The sequence below is a fragment of the Miniopterus schreibersii genome (assembly GCF_964146895.1).
Source record: "Miniopterus schreibersii genome assembly, chromosome: 8".
NCBI lineage: Eukaryota > Metazoa > Chordata > Mammalia > Chiroptera > Miniopteridae > Miniopterus > Miniopterus schreibersii.
In genome coordinates, this window is record NC_138109.1 from 29,206,212 (window position 1) to 29,226,916 (window position 20,705).

Below are 20,705 nucleotides of genomic sequence, written 5' to 3' on the forward strand. Positions count from 1 at the left end.
ATCCAATCCCCACTTAACTTTTTAACCTCACAGGCAAAGATTCACCCTGTGCTCCCTAAACTCAATCAAAGAAGGCCTCTGCCCAAGCTGTTCCCGCTGGGGGTGTTCATTCTTCAGTCAGTCAACCACTGTTGAGAACCTACCTCGTCCAGGCCTTCCAGGGAGCACCAAGAATGCAGACAGGGATAAGACACGGGCTACTGGGGGGGCAGCTTCACAGGCAGGTCATCTGTAATGGAGTGAAACATGTTCCAGAGAAGCACAGGGTTGAGGGGTGGATGAATAGGGCTGTGAGAGTCCAGAGGGTCCTAACTCAGCCTGGGGTTAGTAGGGAAGGCTTCTTGGAGGAGGAGGCATAGGGTAGGGTCCTGATAGATTAGAAAGCTGGCCAGATGGGCAATGGAAACTTTACCTGTTAAATGATACTGACCTCTCAAACCAGCCCAATTGAAAGGCTCCTTCCTCTAAGAATTCTTCCTTAATCGGCAAGACCTCCCTGCCCCCCCCCCCCAGGGCTGGCCCCATGGGCTTGCAGCCTGGGCAGTCACACAGGACCCCACACTTTGAAGAGTACCACAGTTGGTTTAATCTTCTGCTGTCACTGTCTTGAAATTAGTCATAATTTCCATAATTTTTATTTTTTACTAGGCCCCTCCAAATGATGTAGCTGGTCCTGCCTCCCTCAGCTCTTGTCACTTTCAGCCTTGTATTATGTTTTACAAACTAGTGCCTTTTTTCCCTGGAGGGCACTGGCAATCTTGGGGTGGGGGGGGGGCTCTGGTTCATCTCTGTCTTCAGTGACCAGCACAGAGGCAGGTCCCCAATGACTATTTTGGTGAATGCAATGAGACCCTGCTGGGACACAGCCCTTCCATCAAAGCCAGGATGCCATCCCATGGGAAGGGGTGTGGTCCAGCCTGAACATACTCCAGGAATTCAGAGAGAGGAGAGATGGCTGTGGCTAGAGGCATCAAAGTGCTCCCCAGAGGACCCTCCACTGCTCTGCTGCCAAATGTCCCTTCTCAGCTTCAACCCTTCCTCATGTCTACTCTCAACTCTTGCTGCAATGATCCCCTCCCCCACCCCATGGACCTCTCTCCAGGCCTCTGGGCGTAGCAGAGAGAAGCTGGGAGGTAGGATGACAGCATCTTAATTTCCCTGCTAATTACAAGTGCTGGGAAGAGGGGTGCTAAATGCCAGATAATTACCCAGGAGGAGACACGCGCCAGACTCCTGGTTGCTCCCAGCCCCAGGAATTTCACTTTAATGGTTTTCTTTTCTTCCTCCTTAAAAAAAAAAAAAAGAGAGAGAGAGGTAAAGCCTGGATTTCTCTCTGCTTAGCCTTAGGAGGTAAAGAAAGCAGTGGCTTTCTTAAAGCCCTCTCCTGATCAGGGACTTAGATTCAGACCCTCCGCACTGGGTCTGGGGAGAAGGTATAAGGCTCAGCAACCCTGTTTGTACTTGAGTCGGGCTGAGGTTGTGGAATGGGGTGGGCGGGGGGAGGAGCCGCAGGCCTCCCCTCCCCAGCACCACCAGAGCCGTGCACAGGGGCACACCCACCACCACCGCCACCACCACCACCGCCACCACCACCACCGCCACGGCTCCACTTTTGAGAACAGGAAACCTGAGCTGCTGTCTTGTTCAGGGTTGCAGGGCATGAAGAGACAGGAGGGGTTCCCCGTGGTCCCCTCCGTGGGCTCCATTCCTCATGCCCAGGGCCAGGGGTGGGGGAACAGTGTCACCCAGTTGCTTGGCCACACTCCCATGCCCTGATGCCTGCCAGTTTCAGGCATAGCTTGAAAGGTTCCCAACAGGAAGCTATTAAGTTGATGAGCATTCTTGTGGTCCTGGATTGATATAGCGACGCTCTGTTTCTTAATGCTATTGTAATTTCCATAATAACATTTTCCTCTTCTTAAGTAAACTTGGACCTGAGCCCACAGAACATGGCTGGCTTTGCCTGGGGAACTCAGGACCTGAGATCCTGGAGCGAACACTCCCTGGAAAAGGTGGGACAGGGAAGAGAGAGGCACAGTTGCCTCAGCCCGAGGGGTGGTTCTCAGATGGGCTGGTGGAGATGGGCTGAGCAGGAATCCAGAAAGATCCATACCTCAGCTCTGGGCTTGGCCAGCGCACCTCCATTCTCCTAAATATATTCCTCTAACACAGGGAGGCAGCCTGGGACGTGGTCAAGTGTATAGACTCTAGGTTTCGATGGTACCACTGTATACTGTGTGTGTGATCTTAGGTAAGTCACTTAACCTCTCTGGCTTCAGTTTCTCATCTGAAAAATAGGGATAATAATAGTACATAACATAATGCACCTATTATGTACTATTGAGTAAGATAATATACGGAAAGTGCCTAACAGACATGCATAACACATCTTTAAAAGAAATCTACCCAAACGACCATGTCTCACAGGTAATCTTATAATTTTAAGTTTCTTAGGTTTCAGAGTCAGGGAATTATAAAATCTTAGCATTTTTTAGTCACCGTGTTTAGGAAACCTTAAGATCATGTACTAATGGAATAAAATAATAATTAGTGTGTGGGGTCTTAGATTCACAGAATTCCAGACTATGACACAGAATGATATTCATATCTTAAGGTCTTCAAGGTGAACCTGACACTGGCCATCCAGCATCTGCTCCCACATCTCCATGGCTATGAATCCACTGCCTTGGAAGGTTGCCTCCTGGGACGTTAATACTGAGTACAGATCTGCCTCCATTTTCAGCCCCTATTGGTCCTAGCTCCTCTCTGGGCCACCAGAGTGTGTCTGCTTGCTCCTTCCATGTGAGCCCTGAGAGACAGGGAGAGATGGGGACATCAGGCCTACCCAGTGCCTTCTCTTCCAGCTGCTTTCTCTCAGAACAAGGCTTTCCATTGTGTCACCGGTGTTGCCTTGCTCTAACCAAACCCTGCCACTTAATATCCCAGAGTGAACACCAGGTGAATCTGACCATGGTGGGGCTCAGAGGGACTTCTGTCACCCTCCCTTGTCTTTTAACTTGGTCCAGAACCATGCTCTCTCTGGCAGGTCAGCTTCTCTGCAGCTCAACTCCTAGAGCCCATTTCAGTGAATAGTTATGTGCAGAAGTGTAGAAGGTTAGGAAGGGAGCTTTGAGACTGAATTTCAGAAGTTAAGGACCCAAAAACTAAAGAGGGAAAAGAAAGAAGCGAGATGACTGGCAGTCCTTCCAATGGGAGACTGGCTCAACCCCCGTCATGAGTAGCATTCGCTGAAGTGATGGCACCTGCAGCAGGCTGGAGAGGCCCCTGTCTTACATACCTTCCAACTGGTGTGCAGAACACCCACAGTTCCCATGATGGTTTCATAATTTCCCCACCCATTTCCTTTTAAAGAAGCACAGTCTGCAGGTGGGAGGCCCATTCGCCCCCGGTGATAGTGTGACTGAGAGTTGAAGGTATTTTCCCAAATATCACTGGCTGGGCATCTTGGTGGGGGGTTGAGAATGATGCGTAAGACTGTATGGGTGTGTCTTGCACAAAGGTGCCTGGCCAAGGGGCAAATTGTGGCTGACACCCAGCTAGTGTTCTGCTCACAAAACACATGCCTTGGCATGGGGCTGCATCCAATTAGAGGAGGAGGTGCCTTTTTCTAACGCACACACAAGTGTCCTAAGGTCTAGCAGCAGGCAAGGGGGCAGTGGAGTAGGTGATGAAATAATGATAAACGGAAGCCCAGGGATATAGAAACTGGGAAGGGTGACAAATTTATTTTGCAGTGAGAGGCACTGACTGACTCAAGCCCAACCCCTTTTCTTGAGGAGCTCTAATCTAATGCAGGAAACATCCCAACACACTATTGAGAGGCCATGGGAGCCTGGAGGAAGGTGAGGATGGGGGCTCCAGCCTGGGCCCTGGAGGATGAATAGGAGTGTGTCAGGCAGGAGATGCTGGGAGAGGAGGCCCACGCAGAGTGGCGATGTTGGAGAATGCGAATGCAGTATTGTGATTTATAAGAAATACGTATTTGCTGATCATGGTTCCTGGCTCACAGCCCCCCAAACCCTTGGAATTTCCTGGGCAATAAGAGAAATGGGAGCATCTTCCATTATAATGTTTTGGTCACTTGTCCTCAGTTCCTGAAATCACTTCAGAGACATAAAGGTGAAATGGAAGTCCTGTCATTCATAACAAGCTCCTTCCCACATAGCTGCTGATGTTAATGAAGTGCCTTTGGAAACCCCCTAAGGATGGGGGCTGGTTGACAGGAACCAATAGTGGAGGACGGGTATTTTCAGTCTTATGCCCTGATTTCCCTGGAAGAGAGAGAGGCTAGAGGTTGAATCATCACCAATAGCCAATGATTTTGTCACTCATGCCTATGTCATGAACATCCATAAAATTCCAAAAGGATGGATTGTGGAGAGCTCCCAGGTTGGTGAACACATGGAGGTAGGTGCTGGGAGAGAAATGCGCCTGGAGGGGGCATTGAAGCTCCACATTCTTTCTCCAGACCTCACCCTACTCATCTCTTCAGCAGGCTGTTGGTTCCTACCTTTTAATATCCTTTGTAATAAACTGGTAATCTAGTGAGTCAGCATGTTTCCTGAATTGTGAACCACTTTAGCAAATCAATTGAATCCAAGGAGGGGGTTGTGGGAACCTCCGATTTATTGCCAGTGGATTGGAAGCACAGGTAACAACCTGGGCTTGGGATTGGCATCTGAAGTTGGGGTAGGGAGCACAATCTTGTGGGACTGAGCCCTTCACCTGTGGAATCTGATGCTGTCTCCAGGTAGATAGTATGGAGTTGAATTTTAGGACCCCAGCTGGTCTCAAAGAATTGCTAGGTGCTGTGAGACCCCCTCTCCCACCCCTCCACACACATTGGAATTGGGCGTTAGAATCATTTTAGGAATGATTTTCAGCACCCAGCAAAAGACTTAGCATGAAGAAGGCCTTCAACACATATTCGGTGAATGAATGAGTGAGTGAATCAAGGTGAATGGATGATTGTAGGGGAGCTGGAGGGAAGTAAAGTTGGGGAGGTGAGCAGGGCCTGGATTTGGATGGCTCTCTTAGGGTGTATGTGAAGATCCTCGAACATTTCTCTTGTTGGTGATGAGGAGCTATTGAGTGACATAATTAGACTTGTTAGGATCATTCCTCTGGCAAAGTTGTGGAGGTGGTTCAGAAAAGTAAGACTGGAGCAGAGTACCCACCAGCCACATGTCACTGCTCTGCAGCAGGCCCTGAGCTTGGGCTGGGTGAGTGGGACCAGGCAGACTGGTACAGGGACCTCCAAAGGTTAAGGAAGGCAGAGCTGTATGGACACTGTGCAGCTGGAAAAGGCAGGGGAGGCAGAGGCGTGCCCAGATACCCTCAAGCCTGGCCCTGTGCATGTGGGCTCTTTGTTCCAGCAAGAGTGTTACCTCCCCAGACCCGAGCCTGAAGGGCAGAATCAGCACCTGGAGTCTCTCCTAGGATGGACATGAGATAACCTTCCTCTCAGTTCCAGAGCCTGGAATCCAGGGATGACCTGAGTTGCCAAATCAGCAGCTTTGGACTTCGCCACCTGCCTCCTCCCTGAGGACCTTCTGCGAAAGCAACATGTGGCTGCTGGGCTTTGTGGAAGAAGAGCCGGAAGCTCGGATGGGTAAGACTAAGAGTGGTGGAAGGCGGAGGTGGGCACGGGGGTCTGAGAAACAAGCAAAGCCTAAGGGGAGAGGATGCCATTTGACCTCCAGCTCCGCCAAGCACCCTGGCCAGGCCACCACCCCATCCTGCCCAAAGCTGGATGACTCACTGAACATCAGCCCAAGGACGGGGCACATTCCCTCCTCTGATGGGGACTTGAGGCCAGGGCTGCTTCAGAAGGGGCAGGTGGATGAAAGGTATGTTTAGAAAAAGAGAATCTGAAGCTCATAGAGGGCTGCCTGTCATGTGTCCCTTGAGCGAGGCTGGGGCACCGAGTGTGGGAAGGAGGCAGGCGCTGAGGCCAAGCAGCCATTCTTTCCCCCTTATTTCCTGCAGCCTCGCATTCACGACCCTCTAGGATCTTCCTGGCCCATGTCTATGGTCATGTCCCTGAGTTAGCTCCCTCTCACCCCCACTGCTTCCTAGACTCCAGCCCTTTGCTCTTCTTCAACCACCTCCCCCCCTCTGCCTCCACCTAGGAGCTCCTCCCCGTTCCCTCCTGCGCACCTTTCGGGTCTGCCTTGGAGTGCCCACGGCCTTCAGCTCAAAGGCCCCTGGCTGGCAGCCCTTCCTCTGTGCTGACCCCTCTTCCTGCTTCACCTTCCAGCCTGGAGTCACATTCTTCCCTTCTTCTCTTAGGAAACATTCTGTTCCACCTGACTTAACTATTTGTGTGCATGTGATTGGAATCAGAGGTCCTGGTTTGAATCCCTGCCCTTAGGAGGGGTGTAAAAGTGGGCATAGCCCTTAACCTCCAAATGCCTCATTCCCTGGTCTCTAAAATAAAGATATGTACATTTGAGACAGGGCATCCATCTGTCCTGGTGTGCCTGGGACAGCTGGGTTTATGCCTATTGTCCCCATGGAATTATTAGTAGTGCCCCCTTATACTCCCAGAAGTGTCTTGGTTTGTATGATAAATTATATGTTCACCTCACTCCTGAAGCTCTTAGGAAGATCAAATTAGATAATCTCATGACATAATCCATGTAAAGTTTCTCAGCAGAGTGCCTGGCATAGACTAAGTATTCATTAAAAATCCACTTGCTATTCCCTTCCTCACAGACTGAGCTCCTTGAGAGAGGAGACATGGTGTCTGGTTCAGTTACAATTACCAGATGAGAATGGCCAATTATCCAAGAATTTAGAGCACAATCCCATCCAGGAAATGCTCAAGTAAGGTTGAGGTTGACTTTGTCTCTCTTCATGACTAGAAAGCCTGTCAGCAACGTTCCGACACCACTTTTTTGGCACCATGCTGTGGCCTGGGAGCAGGGAGAGCCACATTTCCTGTGCACCTACTATGTGCAAAGCTCTTTCTTTCTTTTTAATGTCACTGAATCCTCATATTCATCCAGAGTGGTGGGTCTGAGGCTAAAGGACTGTGGCCATTAAAGGGCAGCTCTGCTTTAAGATGATAAATGGGGCGGGGAGTGGTGAGACATGAAGCTGAGGGGTTTGCAGGGAAGAGATGGCTCAGGGCCTGAGAGGTGTGGGAAAGGAATTTGTGCTGGAAAAGCCTCTGCAGGGTCTTAATCAGCCAGTGATATGGGCAGAGTCCAGTCTGTATTTTAGAAAGATCCCTTTGGCGCTGGTGTGGAGATGAAGTGGGGTGTGGGACCGGATGGTAGATGACTGTAGCTGTAATCCAGGGGGGAGGTAATGAAGGGCAGAGCCAGCGAACTCCAAGTTCAAATGTGCAAAGATGTGTAAGGCAGTGGTTCTCGCAGTGCTTAGCACATCCGACTCATGCAGATATTAATATTGATTAATAATGGTATCACTTATTACTAAAACAATAATAGTAAGAATAATGAGAGCATCTATTTATTGAACATCACAACACGTGATGTGAGTGCTTCACCCACATTCTCTCACTTAATCCTATCAGGTGGGTGCTGTGACTAACCCCATTTTACAAATGAGAAAACCAAGGCCTAGGGAATTTGGATGTTTTGCCTAGGGCCACACACAACTGAAAAGAGATGAATTCAGGATTTTAGGGCACCACTGTCCAACTCCAGAGCTTGGGCTCTCATTAAGCCTCCACACCAACTACCTTGGAGGAATTTCTCAGCTGTTCTGGGCACACACATCAGCTGGAGAAGCCCGTGTCCGTTGGCCCTGGAGGAGAGAAGGGGGCAGGTTTATTGTGTATCAGGGTCACTGAGTGAGAAGAGTTCTGATGGAGGTGCCAGTGCAGCCTCTGTCCCCTGAAGTTGCCTTCCACTGATACAAGCTAAGGCTGGCCTGAGGAGGGAGTAGCTGGGGAGTGGGGGAGGGCATCCCAGTCCCCACCCCCTCATTTCCCCAGGTTTTGGTCCCCTGGCACTTCTAGGATCATCTCTCTTCCTCCCAGCTCTGTGCAGTGGAGCCATCCAGCTTCCTCCAGAGACCACCATCTCTCTTCTAATTGGTGGAAAATTGGTTGCTAACTGTCAGGAAATCGCCGATTTTCCATCCATTACTGGGGAGACCAGGGCTGTGTAGCTGTGGGGGCCTCTGGGTGGGAAGCAGATGCTGATTAGGCCTTGCAGTTAATGATTAGGTTTGTGGACCTCCTCAGGCAGTCCTCCCAGACTGCTTATTAACTCCCTGCGAAGACCCATTGGGTAGGAGATATTGGTTAAATACAATGCAGAGCCACAAAAGAGTTACTATTCATTAGGTTTTGGTTGTGGGAAGGGAGGAGACTGGGGGGAAAAACTGTAGCCTCAACCCAGGAATGTTAAACAGCCCCATAAGTTGGCAGAGAACTTTATAATTGTTGCTATTAAAATCTATGTATTTATATAGGTGATTTGTTGGAGGAAAGAATTTCGGCATTTGAGGGAGATCCCTGCTATGATCTCACCCAGGATTAAGTTGTTAGGGACTAGATATTAATTAAGGCTGAGGGCCCCAATCCCTTCCTAATTAGCTCATGGAGTATAATTTGCTACTGTTATAATCACCTCAAATTTGCCTGGAGCTTGCCTCCAGATGAATTGGGTGAGCTCTACCCCATTTCATGAGTAGAGGGGAGAGGGGATCCAGGAGGCCTGGGTTCCACTCACACCCCTGGCCTTGACTAGAAAGGAAGGGGCTTCTCTCTCCAGTTTCCTCACCTGCAATGAGGGAGTAGTTCAGGGAAAGGTGTGGGATGTGTTTGAGAAGCCCTTCTCAACTGGATGTTCTGTGACCAGTAGTGTTGGTAAAAACTCACCACTGGCATGAGGTTGGGGATATATTGATGCCCAGCTTCTTCTGCGTTCTTCACAACCCAAGAAATTCAAAGGCCTTACCTAAGGGTAAACAGTGGGTTCTCCTATGGGGCCCAAACTTCAGTTGTCAACAGGGCTCTCTTCTGAAGGTCAGGAAATGAGGTCATTTGTCATCTCAATGACAGGCAGAAGTACTCACCCAGGTGGACCCCTGAGTTGTCTGAGCAGTCCATCTCTGTTTGCTGAGCACTATGGGTTCATGCTGTCTCTGCTCTAGAAATTCCTCCCTTTTGCTGCTCTTCACTTACCTGGCAAACTCCTATGCATCCTTTAGCACCCAATTCAAATGTTCCTTTTTTGTTAAGCCTTTCCTAATTGTCCCAGGAAGGGCTAGTTAGGCCCTTCTCTAAACTACTTACCTTGAATCCTCTATTCAGACTTTTAGCTAATCTTGCCTTCCATGATGATTGTTTATGCCTTGGTCTCATCTATCTGGCTGTGAACTTCTGGAGAGCAGGGCCAAATCATGTGTGATTCAACTTGAAATCTGCAGAGCTCATCTCGTAGTAGATATCAAAGTTGGTTGAGCTTGCTTTATGTTTTTGGCTTGTGCAGCCTTTGAGAAAGGGCTCCCAGTCCTTTGCCTCTGGTATGATGAGGAAAATGGGCTTTGAGAGCAGGTGGTGCCCTGGTCCTTGGATGGTCTCTAGGTCCGTGAGGTGTGGACCTTGTTCTCAGTCCTGATATAGGCATTTAAGAGGGGGTCCTATGTCTCCACCCTACCCAGGGCTTCTAGGCTTGGAAGGGTCCAGAAACCTGTATCTTCCTTCCCTTCCTCCTGAGATCCCTAACACAAACCTGGGAATACAAATGGGGTTTGGGGGAGGAAGTGAGGCTATATTGCACTAAATTAAATTGGCCATGATGGAACCAACAAAAAAGCCTGAGAAAGGCCCTTCAAACCCAGCCCCCCAGGCAGAGGAGTTTGCCTGTAGCTCCCTGGGCTGGGAGCAGAGGATCAAAAGCAAGGGAGGTGCTGCTGACTGGAAATATAAACAGGTTCGAGGAGGGTTTAAAGAAATTCCCAGATGACAGATCCCTCACAGGTAACAGGTCATTAATAACCATGAAAGATAATGATGATAATAATAATAATTAATAATAATACCTCCAAGAAAACTTTTATATATATATATATATTTTAAAGGTGACATTTTTTTTTTTTTAATATATCTTTATTGATTTCAGAGAGAGGGAGAGAGAGATAGAAACATCAATTGATTGGCTGCAGCCCACAACTCGGGCATGTGCCCTGACTGGGAATTGAACCCCAATCTCCTGGATCCTAGGTCGATGCTCAACTGCTGAGCCACACCCCACTGGGCACTTCTATATTTTTTAAAATATTTTTTTTCCTTTCCACTATCGCCTTCGATACTGTCCACCCATTTGCGGGAGGCTGTAAATGCTCAGAAAGGTGGAGGAACTTGCCTGAGGCCACGCATTGTTCAGGGTGGAGCCCACACTAGGTGCAAGAGGGTTCCTTACTTCAGAGAAAGTGTGGGAGGTGTCCTGAGCCTAGGGTCCCATTTCTGGCCCCCATGCCCCCTTATCAGTCCTGCGCCATCATACTGCTTTGGTAAGCTCTTCATTCGAAGGTGTGGCCGGGGTCCTGGTCCTGCTCGGTCAGTGCTCGGCCTCTTGACATTGAACGTGAGTCCTCCTCTCGCCTCAGTTTCCCCATTTGTACAAAGTGGTGGTTGGATGTTCTGGGAAGGTAACCTCTTGGATCCACTGTTTCCTCTCTGTAAAGTGGGGTGGTAGGAGTGTCTGTCACAATGCATGTAACATGCTTAGCCACCTGCTGGCGCACATATGAGTTTGGGGCAATGCCGACGAAAGCAGCCCCCCGGGTGAGACACTCCAGGCTGATGCAGAACAGGCTGAGGGGCTATGTGTTGTCTGCTGTCTGTCTGCTGTTCCACCGCTTAAAGGGTTTTCCACTGGGAATCTTTCTCGAGTTTCATGGACTCTTTGCAATGGTTCCTTAGAAAGTTATTGGTGATCTGTTGTATCTTGCTAGAATCCTGAAGAGGCTATTTTACAAGTGGAGGGGGGCTTTGGAAATTTTTTAAATTTACCAGATGTGCTCACATCTGCAATGAGTGAGGATTTGTGTTCTGAAGCCAGTTTCTCTTATTTTATCCTTGCATTACTCTGTTCTCTGGAGCACTTGTTCTCAAGTGAAAATCATGGTTCCCCTTGGGGAATGAAAGGGATCAGTGCTGCCACCTATAGACAGAAAAGTGATGAGATTTATTTATTGAAGAGCCTGTTTAAGAGCAGTAGAAAAAGAGAATTAATTGTCAAATCCAACTGCTTCCCTCATTTTATTACCCTCATATTTAAACATCTATCATTGTTCATCACTACTGCCTTCAGATGTCCCACCTTAGTAGAAATTTCTGGTTGCGAAGCAGGATGCATATGGTGCCGTTTCCATTTGGGACCATGACTGGAGCCCAGCTCCATCACGCTGCCTCATATAGGGTACAAAATGATTAGGTATCTGCTCATTAATTGGTCTTTATACATTATGAAATTGCTTTAGTATTGGGTCAACATTTGTGAGGGTCCTGTGCAAAGCTTTGTTTTAGCAGATCCCATTGAGATGGCATGAGTCAAAGGGAGGTACCAGGAATTGGCCAAATGGGGAATTTTTGCTTCTGTGGACCAGTGGGCTTAGAGGAGCTTCCTCCAGATACAACTTGGGCCAGTGTCTAGATTGCAAAAAGACATATCCTGGGGCCAGAGATGCAATCTGGCTGGTGGTATGGAGAGCAAGGCTGGGGAGCTATTGGTCCCTGAGCTGCAGGTGTCATGGTGGAGTTGAGATTAGTTGCCAGTTTTCCATGGCCAGGAACTCGCACTGGACAACCTGCATGTACAGAGCTAACAGAGACTGGGAAAAGCAAACATGTATGGACTATTCTCAGGGGAACATTTGCTATAGTATCACAAAGGACCCAAAGGAACGTTCTCTGGTATCAAAGGAGGAAACGGAAGTTCAGAATGGGAAAGTGCCTTTTCGGGCCCCCCAGAAGGTGGGGAGAAGAGCCAGGGCTAGAACATGGCCCTCCTGACTCCTCGCAGGAGGCTCTCTGGGAAGACTTTCATGGTAGGTGACCTCCTGCAACAGGACCTTGCTCCCTACCCAGAGCTCCCTTTCCCTGAGGGCTACGGAGATGGAGCTTAATCTTTAATGAACTGGCTTTCAGTTTAACTTTCCCCTTGGCAATGATTAATACCCAGTGACCCTGTCTGGCATCTGGTGATCCTGACCACGACTGACCCATGAGAGTGTTGGTGGCCTCCAGGCCCAGGTGTGGGCTCATATGCAGCTGGATGAAGTTTGAGGGGAGCTGGAATGTTCTCCTGCCTAAAAGAATCTCTTCTGTTCTGTGCCTAGAATTCTTTCATTAGATATCACTCCTCCGAAGGAGGACACCACAAAAGCCCCTGGTCAGGGGAGCTAAGAATAGAAGGGTCTTTCAAATCCTCATTTGTCGGTTCTGGTGTCCAGAAACTCAGAGGAATGGTAAGATTCATACATTTTAGTAAAGGCTAACAGTCTCTTGTGGCATCGTTGGATCCATAGCACAGTCAGACCCTAAGCTTCTCACGGGCAAGGACGGGGTCTAGAGAGCAGAGCCGTGTGGGGAGAGACCCTGAGGTTGGGAGCTGGAGAGACCTCGGTGCAAAGTCTAGCTGAGCGTCCCGAGCAGGAGCACTTGGGTAAGAGCCTTTCAGCCTTGGTTCGGTTGTCTACCAAGTGAAGAACACAGCACCTCCAGACTCTTGAAGATGGGGGAGACAGTACATGTAAAGCATCTGGACTAGAGGAGGCACAGACTAGATGGTATTTTTTCATCCAGTGTTCTCCCTTCTCTGACTCACCTTAGCTGACTCTCTGCAGAGAGGCAGAGAAGATTCCAGGTTCATCTGAGAAGGCAGCTTTTCTAACATGTTCTGGGATGCTTACCAGGACCGGTTCTCTCTCCCTGTGAGACCGATAGTTAGCCAGGCACCAGGGCTCCACCCTTTCCTGCTCCTCGAGGCCCTGGAACCAGTGAGCAGGGCAGGGTCTGCTTCCCTCTGTACCTGCCTCCCTCTCCTGATGACTGTAAGCACTGTGAGCTGAGAAAGCGCCTCGGTCCGAGTCCCTCACAGCCTCTTGCCTCTGTGTCGCATCTCAGCACCAGCTGGCACCAGCCCTGGGCTTGCTCGGCGGCAGCTCCCTCCCAAGTCCTGGTCTGGGGCTCCGAGCCCACTGCCACTTTCCTGGGATCGCTGAGATGAAGTCCTGTGTGCAGGCAGGAAAGTAGCTCCTGGGACCTTCCCAGGGAGGATCGGTTGGGAGGCTGGGTTGGGGGCCAGGCAGGCCGAAGCAGGGAACCATGGAGCCCCCAGCGGAAGCCATGGCTCCTTTTCTGTTTTGGTTTTGCCTTTACGGGCTTTTCATTTCAGAAGTTAATCTAGTTAATGCCAACGATGTCATTTCGGCAAGCCAGCAATTTCCTTTTGCCCTTTATTTAATGAGCTCCTGCCCCCACTCCAATCTCTATAATAAAAGGCATGCAGGTGGGTAATTACAGAGGTGTAAAATAGGGGTGCTGGGCCATGGCCAGCTGAGCATTCTGGAGCATCCGTTGGGGAGGATTCTGGGGAACTACCCCGCCCCACTGTTCAGTTCCAGGTAGGGATATTGGAGCTTAGAGAGGATGAGGAGCTTGTACAAGGCCACATAGCAGGGAGAAGGCAGGATCAGAACAGGAATCCAGATCCTTAACCCTCAGCTGGGGTCCTTTCTACTACTCAGTGCCAATTCAAAATCCTCACCTGTATCCTGTAGAGCGTGCCGTAGGAGCTCCCACCTGCCAGCCAGCCAGCCTCCAGGTACTCCATAGATACTTATTGAGCACCTACTACATGCAGGCACTGTAAATACAGGAAGGACCAAGACTGTCACAGTCCTGTCCTCATAGAGTTTGTTACCTCCAGTTACGTTCTCACACTCAACCTGCTGGAGGCACACCATGTGGACAGGCGATTTCAGTATGGGATGGCAAGTACTACGTTTCTTTTAAGCCCTGAACCCCTAATTCTGCCCACGGGGCTGGAGAGAACTTTTCAGAGGCAAGAAAAAGGCATTGTGATGAGTCTTGAACCACAGGGAAAAGTTTGAGAATGGGGGTATGCTAGCATATAAGACATTTTTAAAAGAATCTGGAAGGATATTTACCCAAATGTTGACTGTGTTTTTCTCTGGGGAATGAGATTTGCAGGGCAGTGAGTGAGAAGGGATAGAGGACAAATCTTTACTTTCTACTTCCACCTTTGTTGTTATTTGAATTAGAGTGTGTCTGTATTCAAATTTTAATTTAAAGATACTGCTATTTGGGGAAAAAATTATATAGGGTATTTAAGGAACATCAAGTGGCTCCGTGTGACAAGTGCAGAGTGTTGGAGGGAGAGAGGGAGAAAATGAGGCTGTGGAGGTCCGCTGGGGTCAGTGTCAGAAGATTCTGGGATCCCGGGCTAAGGAGCTTGGATTTTACCCATAGGGGTCTGTTGAGGCGAGAGCAGAGGACACGGTCACACAGCCTAGCAGTGCCTGTCACACGTTAGATGCTCAATTAATGCACACCTGGTGTTGACTAGATGGGGATGGCGTCATCTAAGGTCTGAAGCGGAGGGCTGCGAAGGTGCACTGCTTTACCACCGCTCGGGGGCGGGACTGGGCAGTGGGGAGCCACTGTGGGAAAATGTGTGCCTGCCGAAGTGGCTGAAGGGTATGGGGAATCCATATGAAGAGAGAAAGAAACGCTGTGGTTTCTTCTCAGACCAGAGCAGCTTGGAATGGGTCCAGGCTGGTGGACTTGGGCATAAGTTCACAACCATGGGGAGTACTTTGTACATAAGAAAGTTCGCAGAACATAGGCTTTTCCAGACCACACTAGAGTTTTGGTATCCTTTGTGGCTGCAAACCAATCGAAGCCAGTCACCAGCGCTTTTGCCCCCAGATGCATCCACTTTAATCCCTCTTTTCTTCAGTACAACGCCAACACCACAGCGGGAGGGAGCCTCCAAAAATGCAGTTCTGACCAGGCCGCCTCTTTGCTCGAATCCTTCACAGTAAGGTCAGTCCCCTCCCTGTGGCTTAGGAGGACTTTTAGACCTGTTCCTGTTGATTTCTCCAACCTCCTCTCCTCTGGTTTCCTACTCAGACCCTACTCTGCAGCCAGCTCCATTGCTCCCAGTTAACTGGGTTACTACACGCCTCTCTCTCTCTTCACCTAGGTCACCTCTTCCCTTCCCTGGGGATGATCCCGCCCTCACACCCCCCTTCTACCCCTCATTTGCCTGACTGACACCTAGCCCTCCTTTAGGTTTCACTTTTGAGTCAGCTTCCCTCTGAAGCCTTTTCTGATCGCAGCTCCATTCCCACCTGTTCTTCGCTCCCCAGGGTGGATTTGGTCATGCCCTCCCTGGGGCCTTGTGCCAAAGGGCTCTGTACTATTAAATAGATTTACTATCAAATCACCATGGCACCTCACTGAACTTAGCATTCAAATATTTACCTCTCTCATGCCCTATTCCCCACTGCCCCCTCTTGCCTGGCTATAAGCTCCTCAATGTTGGGGACTATTTTCTGCTCTTGTTAGCACCTGGCATGGAGGCTGGAACATACTAGGTATTCAGCAAGTATTTGCTGGACCAACGCGTGAATGAGTAGCAGGCACCTCTGTAATATTGTCTCTTATAAAATAGAAAATCAAATCACACTCCTGCCTTCCCTCGCCTTGAGGAGCCAGGAGGATCTAAACATCCCTGTGAGAAATGGCCTCCTTCGTTAGAAAGATGCCAGGCAGGGAAGCAGGGGACCTGAGTTCTAATCCTAGTCCCTCTGCCCTCGGATGATCCCCTGCCCTTCTCTGGGCCTCAATTTCCCCACACGTACAGGGAGGATAGTAATCCTAGTATCACTTTCCCATGGAAATGTCATGAAGCTCCAAGATGAGACCCAAACCACTTCCTATATAAACTCCAGGCAGGATTGAAGTGTCAGCTGGGAAAACGTGGTTGCCTGCCAAGCAGCCAGGCCCAGGCTTTTTGGGGGGAGCTGGGGGGGCACTTCCACTGCTGATGGGGACCTGCTCAGAGACTCTCTCTCCCCTCTTTGAGCTCACTCATGTTGTGGGGCTCAGAGAATGTTAATTATTAGGCCCCAGCCCACCCGGAGAGCCTCAGATGAAAGCAAGCTCAGAGTGTAAAGTCTAATCGATGCCCTGTGCCTGGCGTCAGGGCCTCGGCTCCCTCTGTCTGGAGATGGATCATTAATCCAGACACTCCGACCTGGAACACTGGGCCCAGGAAGTCCTGAAACATTCCTGACCACCCACGGCTCAGACCGGCAGCCCCACGAGGCAGCCAGCCTGCTGCCGCTGAGTCTCACAATTTTACAATCTCCAAGTTAGATGAGACACAGAGAGCAGCTAGTCCCAACTCCCACCCAGGGCAGAAATCCAGGCTCCGTGTGCACGCTCCCCTCCACAGATTGCCCAGAGCGGTGCACCTTAGTGAACAGCCTTGGCCTTGGCGGGGATGGATCTGTGCTGCGCGACTTTGGGCCTTGCTCTTCCCTTCTGTAAAAGTGGGATAAAGTTATCTAACTTGCAGGACTGATGTTAGGAAAAAGTTTTAGTTTGAGATTTGTGAATGATATTCACATGTGAGCTCTCGTTATCTTTGTTAACAGTGTGAGCTCCTGTCCCCGGGAGCTAGTCATTCTCTATCTTGAGTCTTCTTCCATTGACAAGGGGTTGCTTCTCTGTTTAAAAACTTATATATCCCTGGGGTCTTAAGTAGAAAATCAGGACCCCCTGGCCTCATACCCAAGGCCCGTCTGCCTGTAGCCACCACCTCCCAGAGGTATCTCCTGTGTCTCCCCTCCTATCCACTGCCTCCCAGGTACAGAAAACTGACTGATACCCACTGAGCTTGGGACGTCTGAGTTCCTCACCCCATTTCTCTTGGTGAATTTCCACTCGGCTTTCAAGGCCCTGCTTAACTGTCCCATCTCCTGAGAAGCCTCCCGATTCCCTAGGACAAACCTCTGGTGAGGTTGGTTGCTACTTCCACTGGTTTCATGTTGGACTCCCGCTACCACAGACGATGGTAGATAGTTTGAGTTTTAGTTATTTTTCTTCTTGAATGAAGAAGGAATATTAAAATGCATCTTCCTGGGAGGACTGGCCTTGCTATAGTTCATTACAACAACACCGGTCATTGGTTCCTCAGCATAATGTGTTTTCAACAGCTGAGCACCTGGGTTCTAGAAGAAATGTCTCTAGAATCAAACAGACATGGGTCTGAATCTATACTCAACCACTTCACAGCTGCATAGTGGGGATGTTATTACATCTTCCTCAGTCTGTTTCTTTCTTTGAACCTCAGGGACGTTAACAAAGCCTGCCTCTTAGGGTTCTTGTGAAGATGATAAGTGATTGCTGAACTGAATAGTAGAGCGTCTCACTGACTCAGGACTGTTAGTCTTATTCTCTGGGCCCCAGCTCAGCCTCTCCCTGGCTCTCCTTGTTTCCTTGTTTGTAATAAAACGTGATTCTATCAGAATTTTGCAAGCTGTGATCCTTGGTCACAGGGCTGCATCGTATAGAGTGTGGCCTTCCAGGTGGAGGTCATTCTTGACCACACAGACCCATTTTTATTGATTTCATAGATGGTCTAAGGTGTCTTAGATGGTTTCAAACGGCCCTTCTGGCTCTGACCTCCTATGATGCCTTGATTCTGGTAGTGAGGCAGGTGACAGAGGGAGAGCTGTGTCAAGGGGATGAGGTAGGAGATGCTGAGGCTGGCCTGGTCATGTTCTTGGCCCTGCTCTGAGCATCCCAGATACCTGGGGCTGGTGGAGAGAGCGGGGCTTTGTCTGCCTTTTGCACCTCCCCTCGTTCATGCTTTGCACAGGGTTCAGCCACCTATTAGGTGTTAAATGAGTCTGCTGAATGGAGAAAAGGAGAATCCACAATGAATGGTCCTCAGACCAGGTAAACTGACATGATGCCAGGCCCAACCACCGCTGTCTGTCCTGATTACTCCTTTGAAGAAATATCCATTGGTTGTGCTCACCCAGCCTAGAAGGTTTCTATATTCCAAATACTCAATGGCCACCGCAGCTACCACATCGCACCTTCAGACTGGGATATGGAAGCTTGCTAGAGAAGGGTGGGTCTGAAGAGAAAGGAAGGCTCAGGGAAACTGAGGTAGGCAGGAGGTGCCGAAACATCACCTAGTTTCTCAGAGAAGAAAGCAGGAGCCCCTTAGAGGCAATGAAAAAACTCGGAGTTCCTGAACCTTTGTCTTCTGTCTCTATCTGTGACTTTGTTACTTTGGGTGGTTCTTCAAAAGGAGCAGCTGTAAACTCTGAAATGGAGAAAGGCTCGTGAGATCAGTCACTGACATGGAGTGGGGAGCTGGGGCGGCTGAAACTCCTCGCAGGGGGAGCCCAAAATGATCATGGACAAGGTCAGAATTACAGAACTGGAGAGGGGAGGCAGGCAGAGGTCCTGGGGTTTCTGGGTAGGAAGAAACATAAGGGTCCATTTGGGGATAAGATGAGACTTGTGGACCACTCTCCCCACTAATTGTGAGCTCTTAGAGGACTAAGGCTCAGTGTGGCTTAAAGCACAAGAAGGGGGCACTTTGCTGTCCCTGGGTGCTCAGCATCAAGCTTTGCAAATATTGGATGCATGATACACAACTGCTGGAACTCAATTTCCTTCTTCTATTTTATTCTTTTATTTTTAGCTCAGATCTTTCTCCTCCAGATGGAGTTCTCCCATCTGGTTGTAGAAACTGGATCAGTGGAAAGAGAAACTCTAGGATGTTGGAATTTCAGGAACGTTTCCAGGATGCCAAGAAAAATAGCTCTGTGATGAGCCAGTGGCATCATGATGGCAGATCTGGAAAATAGATCTGATTCTGTCTGAGTCCCAATCTCATAGGATCACAGAGACATTGAGGTCATCTGGTGTATTCCATAGTGCTGCACATGGAGGATCTGAGGCCCTGGGAGGGGCAGAATTAGCTGGTGGCAGAGACTGGAACAGAACCAAGAGCTACAGCCATTAACCTCACTCCAGTCAGATGCCAGGCCCCCGCCGCCAGGCCCTTCTAAGAACAGTCTGACATGTGTAGCTTCTCCTTATCAGCAGGAAGAAAAGATGACAGTGCAGTCTTTCCTGGCCAAACATCCATCGGGACCCACATAAATATTTTCCCAGCATCTGTATGGCCAGCATCTAGTTTGGCTATGTGCCAGGGGACAGTAAATAATTCAGATGACTAGTTGCTTCCTGACACTTTCTTGGGTGTGTTTTCTGACGACTGTGTTCTTTGGAGCGGATGTTGGGGAGACCTTGATGAAGGCAGTGAGCCAAGCTCTTACTGGACTCTCTGCTGGCATTTCTGGTCAGGAAGGAAGTACCCATGGTGTCTTGATGTCAACGCACTTGGGGCAAGAGATTACTTTCACTCCATTTGAAAGGCCTTTCAAGTGAAGCCAGGAATTCATTTCAGGGATTAAGATAGAGTGAGCTTAGAGACTCTGGGACCAAAAAGTCAGAAAAAATCAGTTTGAGTGTAGTAAACTGGGTAGGCTTGACCAAAGGCATGGTAGGGTCTTGGCAGCTGAGCTGCTGGGTAAGGTAAGGAGAGTGTTGGAGCTGGTATGGCCTCAGGTCATCAAAATAACCAGTCTTGGTGCTCAAAGTTCAGGAGAGGTGGGGTGTTTGGTCCCCATCTGTGGTGATGCCCCATCCAGGACCTCTGACTGGGGCCAGCAGTGGGAATTGCAAGGAAGTATTTGGAGGCCTGGAAGGTCAGGTTTTGGGTGTCCTGCCTGGTTTATAGCAGGACTTCAGTCAGCTATTTGAGGACATGGGAATGGAGGTGAGGGCAGGAAATATCTAAAAGAGAGGCAAGGTCAGAGAGTCTCAGAGCAGATAAACCTGATGCCAGGCTTAGGAAAACAAGACAAATTCTAGATTTCACCCTCTGGTGGGAGGGTTCACTATCCTGTCTGCACGGGACAGGATGGTGTCAATGAGGGTGCAGGTCTGAGTGTAGTGTAGAGGCTCTCAGTACCTCACTTGTTTAGGGTGAGGAAGCCAGGCTGACACTGAAGCAAAGGCCCAGAGGCTCTGTCACTTAAGGAAGAGCACACTGTGTCTCTCATGGGAAGGGTGTAGAATCCCAGGCTGCTGAAATAACCCATGGATGGTCTTGCCTGAGCTGCACAATGAGATCATTGGGGCCATGCGTCCCATGTGCCCTGCTTCCCAGCTCATAGTCCCAAGTGGTTGTCCTTGGACCCAGTGGAGATCACAATTGCTCTTTCTCAATGAAGGCAAGGAATGAGCTTCAGAGGCCCCAGCTGAATTCCTTTATGTGGTTCTTGAAGTGGGACTCTTCAGTCCCTAGCATGGGCCTGTCATCTAGGCCTTTGATAAATTTTTTGAACTGGCCTACATTCTAAGCTTGTATGTTCTCGATTCATCCTAAGCTATGTTGCAAACACATTTGTTTCAATTCTGAAAGGAAATGCAGGATGGTTGAAAGACTGTGGGCATTGGAATCAGATGACTTGGGTTCAGGTACAGGATGAACCAACTGTGTACTGTTGGAAAAAGTACTTAACACCTCTGAGTCTCATTTTCCTCCTCTAAAAGATGGAGAAATGGTCGTTGGAAG

The 20,705-nt window shown here is 49.4% G+C and overlaps 1 protein-coding gene across 1 annotated transcript in view; it reads left to right on the forward strand.

The window, feature by feature from the left end:
• Positions 1-20,705, forward strand: part of LOC308560188 (putative selection and upkeep of intraepithelial T-cells protein 1 homolog) — a 134,406-nt gene that overhangs the window by 42,527 nt on the left and 71,174 nt on the right. The window contains exon 3 of the mRNA XM_081143932.1: positions 5,489-5,632. The gene's annotated coding sequence lies outside the window, so the exon portion shown is untranslated. The remainder of the gene's footprint in view (positions 1-5,488; positions 5,633-20,705) is intronic.